The sequence below is a fragment of the Anser brachyrhynchus genome, assembly GCF_964034855.1.
Source record: "Anser brachyrhynchus genome assembly, chromosome: 1".
Lineage (NCBI taxonomy): Eukaryota > Metazoa > Chordata > Aves > Anseriformes > Anatidae > Anser > Anser brachyrhynchus.
Window position 1 is genome coordinate 59,315,833 of NC_137694.1, and position 18,969 is coordinate 59,334,801.

The following is an 18,969-nucleotide window of genomic DNA, read 5'->3' on the forward strand; positions in this document are numbered from 1 at the left end:
TTAAAACCCAGGCTTTTTTCTTTCGTTGTGTTTCTATGCAAAAAAGTGAGTCTAATGGCACATGTGGAATGCTCTCACTTGGCTTCTTTTGTGGAGCAAACACTTTTGTGTATCATTTCAGTGGCTGGCTGGAAACTGGAGCAGGGGCCAGCTTCAGAGAAAGCCTTCGCTAACGGCTTTCATATGCAGGAGTGATTTGGGAAGTACAGACTCACACTTTTCATTAAAATACACTCACATGCAAAAATATATGCTAACGTTAACTCTGTGAAGCCATGTGTTAAGCTGCCAGTGTCCAGCATCCGACTGTCCAGTTCCCTCTCTGTTCACTGGTTCCAGCTCTCTGTATTTTTTACAACATCTGCTTTCAAAAATCATCCTATTTTTTGGCTTGTAAATGTGAGGCTGACCACTTCCTCTGCTGTAGGCCCTGTAGAATGTAGATGCCACGACAAATCAGTCCAGCATAGAAATTTTCTCAAACAGTAAGTTTCTATACCTGTACAGCGATGGACATTTTCTCACATGGCCAGAAGAACGTCTTTCTCATTATATTCCTTCTTGTTTCTCCAGCTTCCTAAATTCTTTCCATTCCTACCTTCCTACCCATGCCTCTGCCCTGGCACACTATTTGCAGTGTCCTATCTGTGCATGCGTTACTACAGTGCTCGATGACTCTCAGTTTGTACCCAGGGCTTACAAAATGCTCCAGGGTTCATGCCCACTGACTTCAGTCATCCAGTGTCCCCTAACCTTCATGGGGTACAGCTCTTCAGACTCCTTTCCTCTCTGTGCCTCCGTTTACTTCCTTTAAGTCCAACTTACTTCCCCTCTGCCAGAGATTCATAATTGATTGACTGACTGTAGCATTACACTACCATTTTCTTTTTCTTTTCAGATGCTGCTCTGAAAACAAGTCTCTTTTACACTGATAAGGCCAATTTCAAGCACCAGACATCCTGCAGTGAGCTCCTACTTTACTTTCATAGCGTATCTGCTTTGCCCAGGATTCCCCTTTTTGTAGCCTTCTTTATTCTTTGCATTTTAGAAATTCTGAAGTGAATCAAGTTGAACAATTGATCTGTACTACTTAACATTTGGTTTTTTATCATGTATCACAGAAATTGTGGCACTTTGTTCTTCAATTTCTTTGTGTGAGCTCCTTCTTTTGCTATCATGTTTTGCATCCAATAGTGTTAAAATATTGTTTGAGAGTATTACCTGTCAGTGGTAAGTGATTCCAAGGTTGGGCATCTTAATTTTCCATATAAAAAGAAATTCTGAAAACAAAAAAAGGTAATTACATGGGAAGAATCACCCAATAAACAGAATTTTAAATATATAAGGTATAAGTTCTTTCACTCTGCGGTAGTTGCCATTCATTAATGATGAATATAGAAACATATTCCCCTACAGACTGGTGTCACCGGAGTGTCCACTATAAAGTTTCTTGCATGTTTCTTTGATCTCTTAGGTGCTGGCCAAAGTCCTGTGCTGAAAAGAGTGCAATATCCTTGATGAAATGGTAAGCCTGTTGGTATATGTGATATGTGGCAAGGGAATCACAGATAATATGTGAATGTGTGTTACTACTGCCAACATGAACAACAGCTGTAGAGTTACAGTTGCCTAGAGTTGAAGCAATGACTGGTACTGAAAACATCTATCTGTTACCCTGTAGTGCTTCCTTGTCTAAGCATGTTTCTGATCCACCGAGGTGAAAGAAAAGACTTCCTTCCTTCCAGTGTTTTCATGATAAATGAAATGTGTAGATTCCTTTCTATTGCTAGATGAGAAGCATTAGACTTCATATGTTTTGAGCTTATTAAGGCTTTAGAGAACACCTGATGTGACATTCTCCTAAGCAACTAGAGAATTATAGTGTATCATGCCCTAGGATAGGCTAGGTGCAAAACTGACTACATAACTATTCACCAGGCAAACATCTACAATTTGCAGTGGCTGAGATGATGACTTAAAATTGTGGCTTACCCTGCCAGACAGAGGACAGAGCCTATCTGTTCTGCTCAGCTCTGATCGCTGGGGTGTTTTGGGTACCAGGCCACAGGAAAGATGTGCTATCCATTTTGGAGTGGAAAGGGTGATAAGAGTCTTTGCAAATCAGGGAAGAATCTTCAAGAATATGAAAGGCTGTTGCAAGGAAGAAGGCAGTAATTTTTTCTCCCTGCCCATGACTATTCTCAGAATAGCTTCAAGAGAAATCTGTCAAGAGTAGGACCATACAGCTGATTTTGCTTGGAGTGGGAGGTGGAGTAAATGATATCTGACCTCCGGTGATCTCAAACAGATGCATTTCGAAGTGATTCTCTAGATACTCCCTTCTCATTTCCCAACAATAAGGAAGTAAGAGGCACTTTGCCTTTCAGCAGGCCAACCCAAAGTTTAATGTTTTGGAGAACTGGGACTTCTTTTAAGACCTGAAAACCTGGGGTCCAAATAAAGCTTTATTTTTTATTTTTTTAACCACAAACTCTCCCAGGTTAGGTTCTAACTTTGTATTTCTGTGTCTGACTGGAGGCATGTTTCACAGCGTTTGGGTGTTTACCAGTTAGACAGTTAGTTCATGTAAAGAACGTGAAAAGAATTTATTGTAGCACATCAAAGGCAATTTTGGGTGGGCTGACAGGAGTGGTGAGACAATTTTTTCTCCTTTTTTTTTTTATTATTTTAATTTTTAAATACTAATTTGACACACCACTGTAGCTGAAAGGGACAATAGCAAAATCATTGCCATCGTGCATTCTTGCAATGTTTTTCTTTGGTCTTGTTGTCTGAAGTTAAAAGTCAATATGCTCAGTCACAGAAGGAAAAACAACACTAGATTTAGGTTGTTCTCATCTCCTAAACTTGAAAAGACAGTTTAAGCTAGTACTACAGTCTTCCAAGTGATTTCCTTGGTGTCAGACATATACATATTACCTTCTGAATTTTAATTTTTTTGTTTGTTTGTTTGTGTGTGTGTACTGTAGGACTTTGCTGGCTGGTGCAGAGCAGTTAGTCTGAAGGTTATTTGTGCATTTTTAGAGTATGCATGCTGTACAGTCTCTAGGCATTGATTAGAATCATAGTTTGCTCTGGCTATCCTGATTCCTTATAAATGAAGGGAAAAAGTGTATGTGCTTTTCACTCTTAAGTACCGCCTTCAGTGCCCCTTGCTCTCAGTGTTAGATATCTACCTTAGAAGCAGGGCTACATGTTTCTCCCCATTGACCCTAGATGACTGCCTTGTCCTTCATCATTAGATGAGTCCCAAAATTACAGAGAGGTAACAATGACTCTTGCAAGTTATAGGAAGATTTGGGTGTCTGGTTAGAGCTGGATTAAAACTATCACAGATTGGGATATGGAAAAAAAGAGAAGGAGGGAGAGGGGAGCAAAGACCCTTAACCCAAATCATAGATGAGTGTTCCTTTTACAAAAAAGAGTCCTCACACCCTCTGTAATACATGCCAAAAAGTGAACAATTGAGTGTACTGTAAATGGCCTCTTTTACTGGAGCAGTGATTATATCCAGTGTAATAGTGAGTACTGGATAAGCTAATTGATAGAACCTCGAAAGAAAGGGAAGAGTGTGATTTTGCTGGGACTTTGTTCTGAGACAATGTGTGTTACAGGAGCAAAGAACCAACCCATCCTCTTGAAGGCATATAGCAAGATCATACTGACATACTGATAATGCCAGTTCTGGTTACTGAGAATTGCAGCCTGTGTCCTTCTGCTCAGCATTTGAGACTGTCTTTGTTCGTATAACTTCTTGTGATGAACTTGTCTGTGAATTTCTTCCAGCATTAAGCAGTTTTTTGTATTTCTGAGAACCAACCCAACAGCGTGCAGGATGAGGAGCATGGTGAAAAACTAATGCAATATGCCTTTCCTTCACTGGAAGGCATAACAATAGTACTTAACTAATTAATTTGTGAAATTAAGCAACCACAACAGGCACCTTGTGGAAATCTTGAAAATCATATTAAGAGGATATCTTATGTGAAGAGCATGTGATACTGTCCATATGATAAAAATAATAATAATCTGATGCATTTTTTCAAGACATATTCAGAACAGACGTTCAAGCATCCAGTATCCATCATCAGTGATTCATGTAGTCCTGAGGTGACAACAAGGAATGAATAGGAGGGGTTTTCTGAATCCCCAATTCAGGAATTTTTAAGTGCTTTTAAGAATGTGTTGAGTTGCATTCTCTTCCAGGAGTGTATTTGAATGGGATTTAATCCTATTCTCAAACCCTTTTTCTGAAAGTGGTTGTCTTCTGGAATCAACTTTCATTTCCATTTGTGGTCCAGTGACAGCCCCCACCTGGATTTGAAATGAGGTCACTGGACCTGAAAGGTGGGGGTAAAGGTATCTAAGTAGCTTTCATGGAGACTTACTCTGTTGCCTATAGCTACTTTCATCTTAAATAAGGAAGTGTGGCATGTTTGTATTCACAAATCCCATTGTGCAATGCTCTGTCTCAATTGGGGCTGTCTGTGTCTCCATACTAAGTCTGAGGGCAGCTGCAATTTCCTCCATTTCATGCAAATTAGCTTCAGCCTTAAAGCTCCTGGCAAGGCGCCAGCACAGCCCTCTTTGGCAAAATTTGGATTCATCTGGGCAAAGGTATTAGCCCTTTTGCTTCAAAGCCTTTATTTTGGGACATATTTCAGTATTTTAAAGACAAATACTTAGGAAAACCTGCATTTTTTAAAGAGATGCATTCTTTAACTGCTAGAATATTCCTAAAGATAGGTAAATAAACTACAAAAAATTAAAAGAATGGTATACGTTCACGTTGCTTATCTTGAACACTACTATAAATGCCACTGCACCAGTGCCATTAAAATGCATGTCAGGAATTTTCCTTGGCTGCCTCTATGCAGCCTTTTAAGATCATTCAACTACATAATGACTTTTAAAGATATTCTTTTTGAAATGGAAGGATTTTTTTTTTTCACGGTCTAACTGAAAAAGGTATTCCACAGATTTTCAATGCAGGTTTTAAAGATATCTTAATTCCATCCCCCTGAGTTTTGGAAAACAATTAAACTTTTTAGATTACAGAGTGAGTTTGTGTTTTTTGTGGCTCCTATAGTTATTCTGTGAATATTTTAAACTTTAACTTCATTATAAATACTCTGTTTTGTGTTTTATTCTGGGTATGTGGTATTCATTTTAAAGTCAGATTTGATCCCCTCCTCCCCTGCCTCCCCACCTGTAAATACAGTAAAAATAGTTAATTCTTCCTTCTATTCTTCTCACAAGGATCGCATTCCTAGATTTCCTAGGCACCAATTATTTAAATTCTATTTGTACCTGAAGAGTGGCAATACAACAGCATCAGATATTCCACATTCATGCTGTTACACTGATTTTGGATTTAATTGGTTAGCAAATAAGATTTTTCTTTTCCAGATATCCCTGTCATGTAGTTTCTTGGCTTCTTAGAATCAAGATGTGGTCCTCCTGTATAGATTGTCATTAACAAAAGCAAAGACCTTGCAGAAGAAAATTAGAGCTGTGGTTCCACTTGTACAGACATTTTACCTGATATGCTAATTTCTGTAAACCTTCTAAAGCACTATGGAGTTCCACAGGTATTACCAAAATAACTGTCTCAAAACAGTGCAATTTCAGAGTTGTCACTGAAATTGCTGACTTTTCTCTTTCTTATTACTGTTGACATGCAAGATGATAAGATTCCTGGTTGTTTGTAGCATCTGAAGTGTTTTCAAAGGCTGGTATTTAGAAAAATGTCACTATATTTGCGCTATAGTAACTGGAGGCACTTTGCAAGCGACTGGCCCCTTATTCTTGTAGTTATTGAGCCAGCATTCGTAACAGCTCCTGATTTTTCGGCCGTCTATTGTTGTGTGCACTTATATGTGCTCTTATCTCTCTAAGATAAAACATGGCAATGATTTCAGTTTCTCTTTAAGAGCTTTCTGTGGCCTTCTCCAGGCCTCTGTAGTTTCACACAGTGCCCTATCAGCACTGGAGAGCCCTCTGTGCGCATAGGGGTGAAGGCATCTAATCTGCCATGTAATTTTCCAGGGTAATAAGAAAAAATAAAATATATATAAATAGATATTCATTCATCAGGAGTAGGATTGAAAATCTGAGAGTCATACAGGATTGTTGATTTGTTCAGTTAAATACGGTTAGCTTTTGTAGCTGCTGTAGTTGGTCTCCTGGTCTGATGTTGTAGGTTGTTCAAATTTTAGAAAAAATTCTATGATAGTTGGCAGCTAGTACAGTCTGTTGTTTTACGTGTGCTGGAAAACTGGCTATGTCACGAAGTGAAGGGATAAACCTACCAGCTTGCTAGAGACACTAAAATATCCATTGTGAAAAGTCACAGCCCTCAAACGTGACAGCCACAAAGTGATGAATACCTCTCCTTGAACAATTTAGAAAATGCTAAAAACTTTGTGTTGTTAAAAAATGTTATAACTCTGGGACGAATAGTTTTGCATGAAGAAGGGAAGAGTTTGATTTGAAATACTATCTCAACCACTGTCAAAGGTGGTAGATCATAAACTCCTTTTAGTTTTACCTTCTTGCAGTCATAACCTGTGTTTTAAAATTGAAATTTATTTACCAGGCAAGCAATTTTACAGGGAATTAGGTACTGGTTTGAGTGCAAATTATATCAATTTGATCACAAAGAAGGATAATTTCATTTAGATAATATACAAAAGATCTCAGAGTTTGGAATAACAGAGAATAACGTTTGACATTTTCTCTCTGTGCTTTGTATAGGTAAAAGTCCTACTAATGTAAACAATAGAATAACTGTCTAAAGCTTTGGCCAAATATGTTGTTATTAGGCATGTCTATTAGCACTGCTCACCTTTCTTACGAATGCTGTTAATTGCAATAACACACCTTGTCTCTTAGCTAATTACTGATTGGGGTGGATTTCCAGGATATTTTGTCTGTTATTTTAATGCAGAATATTTCTCTGATGAAGCACAGCTGAGATTGTGGTGGAAGCAGCTTGAAGGCAGATAAACACAGAGGACAGGAATGCCTTAAACTGGGTTTGTCTGTTAGATTCTGAGTCATGAAACAGTACCCTGGAGTTATCAGTCTTCATCTCAAACTTGGCCTGGAAACTGGACCAGAGCTTCAGATCCGAGTCCTGGCACTTCACCTCTTGCTGTGTGGACATAATCTTGTCTGTGTTCTCTGTATGTCATTACCACCCATTAATCAAAATTGAAATACTTTTCCCAGAAGGTTTGAGTCACTGAACAGCGTTCAAAACACTCAAAAGATCTACTGAAAGAAACTGGCCATACATAAAATATGTGAGTGTTTTCTATGTCGAGGTGCTACCAAGGAACTTGAGGGATCAGTGAATCACCTTTATAATTCTGCAGCCCTCTCTCCCACAAACTTAAAACTCCTGCAGGTAGTGAAGGGAAGAAAAAAAAAAAAGACAGGGAACAGGTGCCCTAGTCTGGGCAGATGAAATCCACTTTTCCATAGCCATACCATTATCTGAATTAAACAGTGTGACTCCTGCTTGATCAACAAGATTTAGTGGAACATCTAGATGATGATTTCTCTATTCAACACTCACACAAATTAAATGGAACAATCGGTTCCTGGGACTGCACCAAAAGGAGCTAAATTTGCAACTGCTATCATTTCATAAGAAAGTAAGAAAAAACGAAACCGTTGATGCTGCCTGTGCACATTGTCTGTGTCCAAGGTTTGGGTTAGTCCTGGGAAAAAAACTGCCTGCCTAGTGCTGAACACATGGTAAAATGGCAAGTGCAGATAGAGATTTCAAGACCTGCCTGCTAGTCAGATCCAGAAAGTGCATTCAGACCTGTGCACAGCTAGCTTTTGTGCTCTGATTGACTTCTGTGGTCCAGCTGGACTATGAGATGCAGTGAGGTTGAACAACTTGCCTGCGGTTTGACAGGTTCTGAACAGGGATCAGGCTGTGCACCTGGGTTTGCTCTGTGCCTTTCACCACTGAATGAGGTTTCTGTGAATGAAACAGAGGTGTCTCAGCTGCTTGTTCTATCTCCTATCTTCTGAACAGTAGTTGTTGCCTGTTGTTACTAGAATTGTGATGCATATTACAGTGTGCATTTCTGTGCTATACAAAATGCATAGGCCGGAATTGCAACTGTTTTCAACAGCAGTAGTTAATTACCTACAGGTCTGTTTGTAAATCGTTGCTTTTATTTTAAAACAGCTTTGGTGTGCACTGGGGAATTCATTTATGGCAGAAAATAGCCAGAACCATCAGCTTTCCTGAATGTGATCACCAGTTCAGGATGTCTGCACAACATGGGGATGTTTCATCCTATAGAGGAATGCAGGTGAGATCTCTTTTTAATTAGAGAGCTAGAAAAAAGAAAAAAAAAACACTTCAGGGAGCAAAATGTGCTTAGAGGCCTTAGCTGAGCTTTTAAGTTCATTTGATGGAAGCATCAGACATATTTACCAGCCTAGGTCCTTGGAGGTGAGTGTTTGCACAGAGGTCTGGGACCGACTCCTTGAGGAGCTTGTACAGTGTGGGTATTCAGTATAAATTCATATGCATCAAGCACTCAGACAAAGAGAAATGAGGAGGAACCTACATTCTGGCTATGTACACAATGTACCTCGATTGCCTGAGAACAGAAGAAATCTGTCTGAGAGCTCTAAATTGGCAATCCTTTATGTGGGTTCAATTCATCATTTTAAGAAAGAGAGTAGTAAGATGAGAAGAGCATGATGTTTTTTTGCAAAGTTGTTTTAGTGTTTGAGATATTTGGTTGAATCGTACATTTTAGCCATGACTTGATGTCCATCACTCAGTGCCTTACAAGTCATCGGGATTCTTGTGGTGAATGCAGCTTGCTGCCAGAAAATCTCAACTTTTGTTAATGTATAGGCATTCATCATCTGCTGTTCATTAACACACATATTGCTAATGCCTGGCAATAGAGCGAACATTTTTCTGGAGTGGGGTCGAAAAACTAATTATTCACCATATGGTGGCCAGCTCAGCAACAATTGCTGAAGCCATGGAAGCAAAAGGAAGTTGGCTGGTTGATTTCTTTGGGCAGTTTGCACAGTGATGACTCTCTTGACACATGCCATTCATGTGGCCGCTGAATAACAGATGGGCTAAGGCTGGGAACTGTGGAAAAATCATGGCAGAGATCTGGTGGCAGCCTCTGTCTTTTTATCCTTCAGAATGACTTTGGGTCACGTGGGCTGTGAAAATAACAAGTAGGGGATTGTGCTCTGAGGATTTCCCTGCTTCTTTCATAAAGCCAGAGCGTAATTTTGACTGCCTTTTCGTATTTTGTTTATTAAAGGGATCAGGGTTTTAGATGAAAGAGATTACTTGGTTTGTGGTAAGGGGGCTGTGCTATGCCCATGACACTCGGCTCATTGTTAGCAAGAAAAATGCTGGCAGTTTGATAAGGGATAAGAAAATGGAGGGGTTTTAAATTAAAATTTAAATTACTCCTTATTTGTTCTTTTCTCATTTGTAAATCTCACATAGGCAAGTTAAGATAAGAGCTGTTTTAGTTTCAGAATACTCAAATCTGAAATGAGTTAGTTTTTTTTCCAGAGGAGCTTAGTAAGGGAGGGTAAGATTAATTTGAGCATGCTGCCTTTGCAACTTGTATGCTTTCTGGATTTCATATCATTCTGATGGTGCCTGAATGGGGATGGCAGTGAAAATTTCCAAGCAGAGATTTGCTGAGCTTTAGCATCATTCAAAATTAAATCAGGTTGGTCTGAGCTATCTGCAAATTAAATTTTAACTGATGATAGTAAATTGTGGCATTTCAGAATCCTCTCATGTCTCTTCTCTCAAGAGTAAGGAGAAGTTGACAAGCAGCAAAAGTGTTGCTGGATCCTCTCTGAAGCTGTGCAGCATTCCCAAGAGGGTGCTGGTCAGGCTGGGCATAGGGTGTAAAAGGAGAGGTGAAATGAAAGTATGGCTGTGCACCAAGTTGCCCCACATGAGGGAAAGTTTGCATGTGAACCTATCATTTGTGGCTTGGGTCCACCTTGTCCAAAACAAAAGACAAAGCTTCTTATGCCAAGTGTGGTATTTGAGGTCTTAATTCAAGATTCACGTTAAGTAAACATTTCTTACTGTCATATTTTATCTAAGCATACACAGGACCCTCCCGCCCCTGTTAATCTGTAACACAGCAAAATTTAAGCCATATTCTACAATTGACTATTTTTAGGATTTCTTTTTACGAGTAAATGGGTGCATGTGGCTTACCGTTGTGGCATTCCTGTTGGCTGTTCTCAAGTAACTCTGCTATTTCTGTATCTGAATGCCACACAGACAGCATCGTGATGCTGAACAGACCATTGGGTAAGCACCACGTCTTTGTGTCCTCACATCAGCTCTCATACAAACTCTGCTTTCCCTTCTGCTTTGCAACCAGCCTGTTGATTCCAGAAGCAGTGGTGGTTGGAGGGACCCCTCTGCAGGCTGATCTTCATTGCGTCAGTGCAAGTACACAGGAGGGAATGAACAACAACAAAAAATTGAAAGCAAAAAGTCTTCTTGTTCCACCCACTCCTCTGTATTTTCTCCTGTAGCGTGCTGAAAATGTTTTTATCTTGGATTCTCCTGTCAGTATTTACCACAGGCCAAGGATAGATAACACTAATTTTCATTACAGCATTTTGACTGCTGAAAGGTTATTCATCTAGTGATCCATGCCATCACCAGGTCATGCAGCATCCCAGAAAAGTGCTGGTTTGTCTGCCCATGCTGGCAGCACAGCTCTCCCCTCCCTGGCAGCCCTCCCACGATGTGGGCTTCTGCTGCCCTTTTGAGCCATCCCTGCACTGGGTTGCACAGCACCAAGAGCTGGTTGCTAATAGGTAGTGAGTACACGGCTGCATCTGGAGCTCTGGTTTCTACCTCTATGTTTTTGCAAAAGAGTTATATCTTAAACATCCACATCTTCCACAAAAGGTATAAAAGTATTTGATACTTTCCCATAAGCTATGTCTTCTGGAGAAGGAATAAACAAAGTGTGTTTTATTTGATGAACTTCCTCATCTTTTTTTTTTTTTTTTTTTTTTTTTCCCCCCATGGCACTAGTCTCAGAAAGCACTATGTGGGGACATGCTGCAGTTCCCTCACCCCTGTTGTGCATGATCTGTGTCTCCAGGCTCTTGTGTCCTCCTTGGTCCGTGATGGCTCCTTTGCTCAGCCGGTGTGTGCCCCCTCTTCCCTTGGTAGTTTTCCTATCCACATTAAAGGGAGGGATACTTCTGTTTTTAGCAAGAAGTGATTCCAGCATTTCTGGGTCTTAGTGCACCAATGCTAGTGTGTTAGAGAGCTGGATTTTTCATATCACTGCTTCTCTTTAGCTTTTGGAGTCTTCTTTGTACCCCAGGCACCTAACTACTGACCCTGCATGTATGTTCCACCTTCTCATCTGAGCTTGCAGAGCTCTCTGCTCACCTGGCTGGAAAAAGCCCCTCAGATTTTGCATAGAGATTTGCAAGGTATTCTTGTGGTTGCAGTCTGATAGCTAATTGTCTCTTTTCCCATGGGAAAAATCCAGAAGAGGTTAAATATTTATTAGGAAAATTCAGCAAAATTCCTAAGACCTCATTTGAGGTGTAAAGGGATTTGAAGAGTGACAAAGATGGTGTGAAAGTATGTTCTCATACACACAAACCCACATTATATAGATACATTCGAATCACATATACGCATAAACATGCATTATATATACATGTATACTTCTATGCCATTTTCCATCCATAAGTATATATGTATATAACCGTATATTTAATAGAAAAATCATTTATTTTAAAAGTAAAAGGTGCATATTAACAATATTGGGTCACAGAGAACAAAGCCAAAACCTTAATGTAAGAGTGGTCCTTTTTCACATTGAAAAGCCACATTCTGTCCTGAGACAATGATGGAAAAACATTGCAATCCAGTTTCTTCATAAAGTGCTTCTAATCCAAATTATGATTTTGTTGTGATTTCACCACACACAATAATCTTCTCTTTGACTGTTGTTAGACACTTATCAGTATATTATCAGTATGTGTTTTTATTTTTACAGTGCAACTAGGGAACTGGAATCTGTATTCTTCCCCTGCTTATGAAACACATTAAACATGGAAGGTAATCTTCTAGACTTAAAAAAATAAATAAATTGGTATGAAGTAAGTAAAAGCCCAGCTATCTGCATTGGGATGAATATCCCAGTCTATATTCCAATTACAGAATACATTAATTCTCCATGTTAATAGCTAATGAGAGTTCAAATGACCCTATTTTTATTTTTTTTAAATCATTTGGAATATCACGCATTGTGGGAAACATCATAGGACTGAATACGTTGACTGTTTCAGTTGAAGTACTTCAGAAGATTGAAATTTGGCAGAAATGTTTTTCAAATCAGAATTTGCTGTTATTTTCTCAGGTTCCTTCAAAAATGGAGATGAGGTGTACAACAACTCCTTGTGTAAAAACTAATCCATTGCCATGCTTTGGTAGTTGTGATGCTCACTGAGCAGTTTTGTTTTTATTTGATTCACAATAAGCTTATCAAAGTGTTCAGGCTTTAAAAACAGATGTTAGATGAGCATATTATTATTATTTTTTTATGAATGAAGATGCTTTGTAGGAAAAAGTTGTTTAATTTCATATATTGAGCTAAGTATCAGCTGAATTCAAACAGTATTCAAATCAGTATTCAAACACTGAAGTACAGGATTTGACGCTAGTTTTTGTTTAACTCCCCCTTATATGACCAGCAGGAGAAGAACTTTGAAGCCCTAGATATAATGAAAAGCTTTGTTTTGTGTCAAGACCCAATATCTGCCATGACCTTCATCTAAGGATTTGGTGAATGCTTGCCTGGGAAAAAGCTCAATAAATTGCTATAAATTATGGGTGCAGAGCAATACTGCCATTTCTGGCTAGGCTTTAGAGCCCAGAGTTTGGTACTTTATCCACTCTTCCTAAATCATAGAACAGCCCTATGCTGAGCTGAGGGACTCATCCATTTGGATAGGACATGCTGTTTATTCTGTTGCTAGGTTAAAATGCCTCTTACTTTAAGAACAGCTGAATCACTTTGCTCTCATCCTTGCTTAATACACATCTTATGTAGATTATATGAACCGAATTGGTTTAAATGAGAGATTAAGCAAGGGATATGTAGTGATTATATGTGCCTCTAAGCGTTAGGTTGTGTATTTGAAACTTTGCTGTATATTTTTGTAAGTCCATTCACATACTGAATATTAAAAACATTCCCAATCAGAATATAGGGATTTTCCCAAGAATAACATCTTAAATGCTCCTTTAACTAGTTTTGTTTCCACTTTGTCAGCCTTATTTGCTGAATCGTCACAAAAGTTTATTGGATGTTTTTACAACTTTTGGCTTTGCTACCCATCTCCAGCATGCTGAAGCGGGCCCTTAACTCAGTGTAGTTTGGGAAATACTTCACTGTGATTCTCATGTCACACATTAGCAAGTTTCAGGACTGTGAACAACGAAAAGGGGGAAAAAAAAAAAGAGAAAGAGAGACTGGATATTTCTTTCTATACTTCCCTGTGCTTTATTTACACAATATATTTCCATCCTCCAGCAGCTGAGTTCAAACAGATGGTTTAAATGGAAAACTAAGCAAGGAGTCTGCAACCCCATTTTTTGTGAATCTTAGCCTAGAGTCTGGTGTCCATTTCCTAGGAAGCAATTTAACCTAAATTTGATTTTAATTAGATTAGGAGGAAGACTAAACCTCCCTGTTGTTAGTTATAGTTCTCAGAAGAAAAGTGAAATTTGTCACAAAAGTAACACTAACCACTGAACCTGATGTTCAAAGTAGACCTCATGGTGTCTGGAAGCCCCGATGAAGCAAAGATCAGCTATGGTCATGCTGGTGCTGACTGATTTGTCTCACTGGCTTGTAAAGGCCTCCAGAGGTGAGGGCTCCACACCCCCCCAGGCAATGTATCCCATTGCACAAACCCTTCTTGCATGGGACTGTGTTCAATGGGTTTGCCACTGCACTTGAAAGCTGTTTAACTTTGAGCCCTGGAAGACTTTTGGGTTCCAGGCAGTGATGTCTGGCAGTCAGAGTTTTAAGCAAGTTGCTTCAGATGATCTGGTAATGGCTTGGCACAAAGGGATGTTTTTTTTGACACAAATAAGATTAATCCCATTACCATGCTGTCAATACTCCTGTGGCCTCATAAACCTGTGCTCATTCTAACGCCACAAAATGCTTTGCTTGTTATTTGATCTGGACACTGTTACACATATTTCATTCGATGTCTGTGTCAGACCCAGCTTTTTGTATCGTCTGTCAAGTGTAACTAAGGAAGATCAATAGTAAACGGGTCTTGTGGTTTTCTTCTATTTGCCAGAGTGTGTGTAATGTTATTCCACTTACGATAATGTTCTCGGCCTTTTACGAAGGCTGTACGATGAATTCTCTATGGATATGAGACCAAGTTACACTGTATGTTTTCTTGGCAGTATGCTTCAACATGTCTTGGAGTTGGCAAAAACACAAGCAAAGTGACTGGTGAGCAGGTTGCTTTATGATAAGAGTAAGGGATGTCAGAAAAGAAGCCAGACACTCGTACTTTTTGCGTGAGTCTAAGTCTATACGTATCTGCACAATTAAACAGAATAAATGCTTGCGGTAGGTTGGTTTTGTTTAGTGAGTAGGTAAACTTGCCAAACACATGAGGTGGTGGACACTGGGACTGACAACGTGACAGTGACAGAGATGACGAAAGTGAGGGCAATGACAAAAATGGGGATCTAGTAACGTGATATTTCTTAGTGGCTGAAGAGATCGTGGTACCTATATAGTGCAGCAGGATTGGAATACAAGTATTTGTGGTCTGTAGATCTTACATATAAAAATATTCAGTTTGGGTCTATCATAGTTTAGCCAAGAAATGTATTTTCTTTTTCCCATGTAGCTTTGGTCTAGTGCACGTTTATAACACTCTGTCCTGTAATTTTATGTGTGTAAATACACAAACATACAGACGTTATTAAACTCCTGCTCAGAGCTTACTGATGCAGCTGTGTGATGTGATTGTACCTGCAAGACACTGTCTCGTCTGGTCACTTAGTGCAGATGACAGTTTTCCATAACCCCAAAACAGTTTCTGGAACCTACAGTTTACTATGGAAATCCTCATGAATCCTATTGTCTAAACTTATCTTTTTCTAGAGACTTGGTTTTGGAGGGAGAAAATATTTTTTCCATCCCAATAATGAAAACTTTAGTAAGTGTTTTTTTTTTTTTTTTTTTTTTTAAGTTCATTTGTTTAGGGGGGGAAATTGATCTCTGAAAAAAATTATAAAGTGAAATAATTTGTGTTGACAGCTGGGATGTGTTGATGCGGTGGCTCTTTTCTGTTGCTATCTAATTTTTGTTCTGAGAACGTTACACAAATTCAGGCACTCACTAGTTCAGCAAATAAGGTCCCACTGCCAAAGCAAATTCTAACTGTCAACATGTAATCAGTTCTGTGGCTCAAATAGGAAAGTGCCTTATGCCTACATTTAATTTCTGTGCACTTTTTTCTGCCAGGCTGCTCCGTCTTTGAACAAGTTCAGTTTTGCAGTCAATACAGGAGCTGACCTCGTCATTCTAATAATATTTTTCCTCTTTCAGCACATGAAAACATTTGTTGCGTGGGATGTTTGGGTTTGTGTTTGGGTTTTCATTAACACGACCTGAGTGGAAGCCAAATCCTCGCTCACGGCTGCGTGGGTGTGCTTTGACTGGCAGGCGGGTGTCAGCCCATGACGTGGGTGGGAGGTGGGGGTGGCAGGGAGGGAGCTGCTCTCTGGCAGCTCATCCCCACCCCATGTCCCCTGGATGTGACGATGCACCCCAAGAGCAGGGAGCTGCCAAGGGGCCGCCTGAAGGAGCCTGAGCAGGTTCTGGGGTTGCTGAGGGCTCCAGGAGAAGCGGCGTGTGTCCTGCTGATGTATTCCAGTGGGGGTTTCAAACAGGACTTTTTATCAACCTCTCACCAGTGTTTAACAAAGAGCAGTTTACACTGAAAAAATGTGAGAAATATTAGTGACCCCTGCGCTCTGCAACACAGAAATGTTTGTCTGATGTGCTTTTCCTCCCGGCTACTTCCTGTCATTAAAAAAGAAAGCCATCTTTTATTTTCTCGGGGGCCTCTCTTTTATTTTCTGTGGTGATATTTACTTAATTATTCCATATTTGTATAAAGGTAGAGGCCCCAGACAACATCAGGGCCCTTCAGAGCTCTGCACTGTGCAATCACACAGATGACATCGCTCTTCTGTGCCGAAGAGCTTGGGATGATCTGTCACCAGAGGCGAAGAAAGATGTCAGTCACCAAACCAGCCTCTTGCTCCCAGAAGACACCCAAGGGAATAAGAAGAGCCACAATCAGGAACAACATGTCTGATGTGTGCTGGCTGCACCCAGTGTGTGCTGCAGCCTGCTACCACAAACAGCTTGTATGGCTGGGAGCAAACCAGAGTGTCAGTTAACCACACCTCCTGCATTGGTTTGAATTTACACTTTTGGAGACCCCTGATTTTGCCCCAGATTTATCTGTGCAAAACTGGCATCACCAGTAGAATTTTAAAGATCGACTGATTTTAATTTCTTTTTAAATGGTGAAGGAGATTGTATCAAGTATATTACTCTTTAGTGCGGAGCTGCAAAACTGATTTTCACTGAACAGTCAGACAGCACTTTCAGACACTTAGCTGAAACACACTGGATGAACTAGATATAAGGTCTAGATGAAGTTGATGTACATTACCTGTACTTGGAGCCAGCCCTATGCCTGTGAGGGCACTTAACACATGTGAGGTGGCAGGTAAAGGAACACAACTGCAACTTTTTATGTCCAGCATTGAGGGCACAGTGGGACAGAGGCAGACTGACTGCAGAGCTGCTATGCCCAGCCAAGCATGCTCAGAAGTGTTCTGCCAGACCGTCAGAGAGCTTGTGTTTTAGGAGTGGACCTTCAGAGTCAGCAGCTGAGTCCCACAGCTATGCTCATCACAGAGCTAGTGGGTGTATTTCTCGAAAATGTCTCGGGAAATGATTTCCCATTTTGTTCTGCTGTGACTTTTGCTGTTCTGTTTTGCCTTCTTGAGGAACATGGTGACATCCTTATCTTCGTATTGCAAGTATGGAGAAAAATCATCTTTCAAAGTAATCTTGCACTGGCACGCTGTACAAATTTCACTAGAAAATTCATTAATACTTGCTGAGAAAAGAAATTAATTTAGCTGAAAATCTTGGAACATGATTATTATGAACATATATAGGCTTAAAGGTGAGTTTTGTACTGCTTTTACTAAACCACAGACTTCAAGTTCTGATTAAATTGTCTTTAAAGCTCTAGATTGAAGGTATTTAATGTTTTTCTTAGTTCTTATTCTTTTTGAGTACGCTGCATAAGCTACAGTATAGGTAGGCCAAAGCTATAGCTGTTTGATCTCTGAACATAAGGATTAATTCATCTTGTCTTCATGAATTTGAGTCTCCTGTTTAACTGACATTTTCCTTGTCTGCCTTTTTTTGATGCCAGGGAATCCACAGCAGATAAAGCAGTTAGAAATCTGCAAGGAAAAATACCCAACACCACCCTTTCCTCAGAGCAGGTACTTCATTAGAGCATGGAGAGATGATTGCAAGAAGCCCGGATCAAATGTTTGAGTGCTCTGTTGCCTGGCTAGACAAGCTGGGCTGAATCTTCTCTGTGGTGAGGAAAGGAGATGTTTCTCTCCAGACCTCAGCGTCTCAGCTGGGCTATCAGCAGCACAGCAGAGCTTTTTGCGGGGCATGAGACTGGTGGAAACCCGTCCATGTCGTTCCTGGTGTCACCTGAAGAACCCCTCCTGGGCTGTGTTAGTGTAAAACAGTAAAAATGCTCTGGAAGCAATGTCCTCCTTTCCCTTTGTTGGTGAGTTGTTACATAAATGGTCTTCCCAATTAAAAAGAAAAAGATTTTGCATAGATGTGTTGTATTCAGATTCTCATTTTAAGTACGTCTGTACAATTCCGCTAACAGCTGACTGAAGAAAAGTTATAAATAAATAATACTATCTTTCTGGCTTCTCAATGTTTAGTGGGGCAGAAGATGATTGGGAAGCCTTTATTTGTTCATTGAACAAAGGAGTCAAACTATTTAATTTAACTAAATGAATGAGCACTGATAATGGAGTCTTCCTGTCATTTATTAATTTTACTAAAGAGACTTCTAAAAGGTTTGTAACGGTTTTGTCCCTTCCATGCCATCTAAGGGCCAGACTGTGAATGTCATTTCCTGAGAAAGAATTGCGATAACATAAGGAATAAAACCGGCATTTAATTGGAGTAACATCACTGGCATTATTTACGTGGCTACTGAAGGATTAGTCCAAGATTTTAGTCCCCTGCGCTATATCCTTTTAATTCTGATTTTCAAATGCTTTTACAATTGAAAAGTGCATTATCGAGCCTCAAAACCAGAAAGTTGTTGTTGACTGCCTGTTCCTGGTTTGTCAATGCAAGAGCTATTGTGGGAGCTCTACCTTATAGGAAGAACTGCTGTTCAGCCTAATTATTACAGATTATTAGATTAATTTTTTAATTGAGTAGCCTAATTAAAGTAGCCCCCCTACTAGCAGTTAGGAAGAATATATCTATTATCTCGTGTTCACTTTCTCTTTGCAAAGTCACTGCTAAGGAGGAGGAGGACAGCTCAAATAGTTGCTATGCTTGCATCAGTTGCCAACTTTCAGGCGTATTCCGACAATAACAGGTTTTGACAGAATTTTAAAGCATTTTGCCCCCCTGGTTTTCAGCGATGATAAATGTGCCATACAGATGACCTTTACACAAGGCCGCATGTTAATATTCAGAACCGTGCTTTTGTTTGTCTTGAACAATGGCTGTCATTAAGAAAGCTTGGTTT

The 18,969-nt window shown here is 39.8% G+C and overlaps 1 protein-coding gene across 26 annotated transcripts in view; it reads left to right on the forward strand.

Moving 5' to 3' along the window:
* LOC308179187 (uncharacterized protein) overlaps nt 1-18,969 on the forward strand; it is a 198,516-nt gene that overhangs the window by 52,423 nt on the left and 127,124 nt on the right. For 23 of the 26 annotated variants that reach the window (XR_013940210.1, XR_013940211.1, XR_013940212.1 and 20 more), the window contains 2 exons: nt 1,475-1,525; nt 17,602-17,976. The gene's annotated coding sequence lies outside the window, so the exon portion shown is untranslated. Of the gene's footprint in view, nt 1-1,474; nt 1,526-8,230; nt 8,358-17,601; nt 17,977-18,969 lie in introns of all 26 variants that reach the window. The other 3 variants (XR_013940215.1, XR_013940216.1, XR_013940233.1) reach the window with 3 other exon arrangements.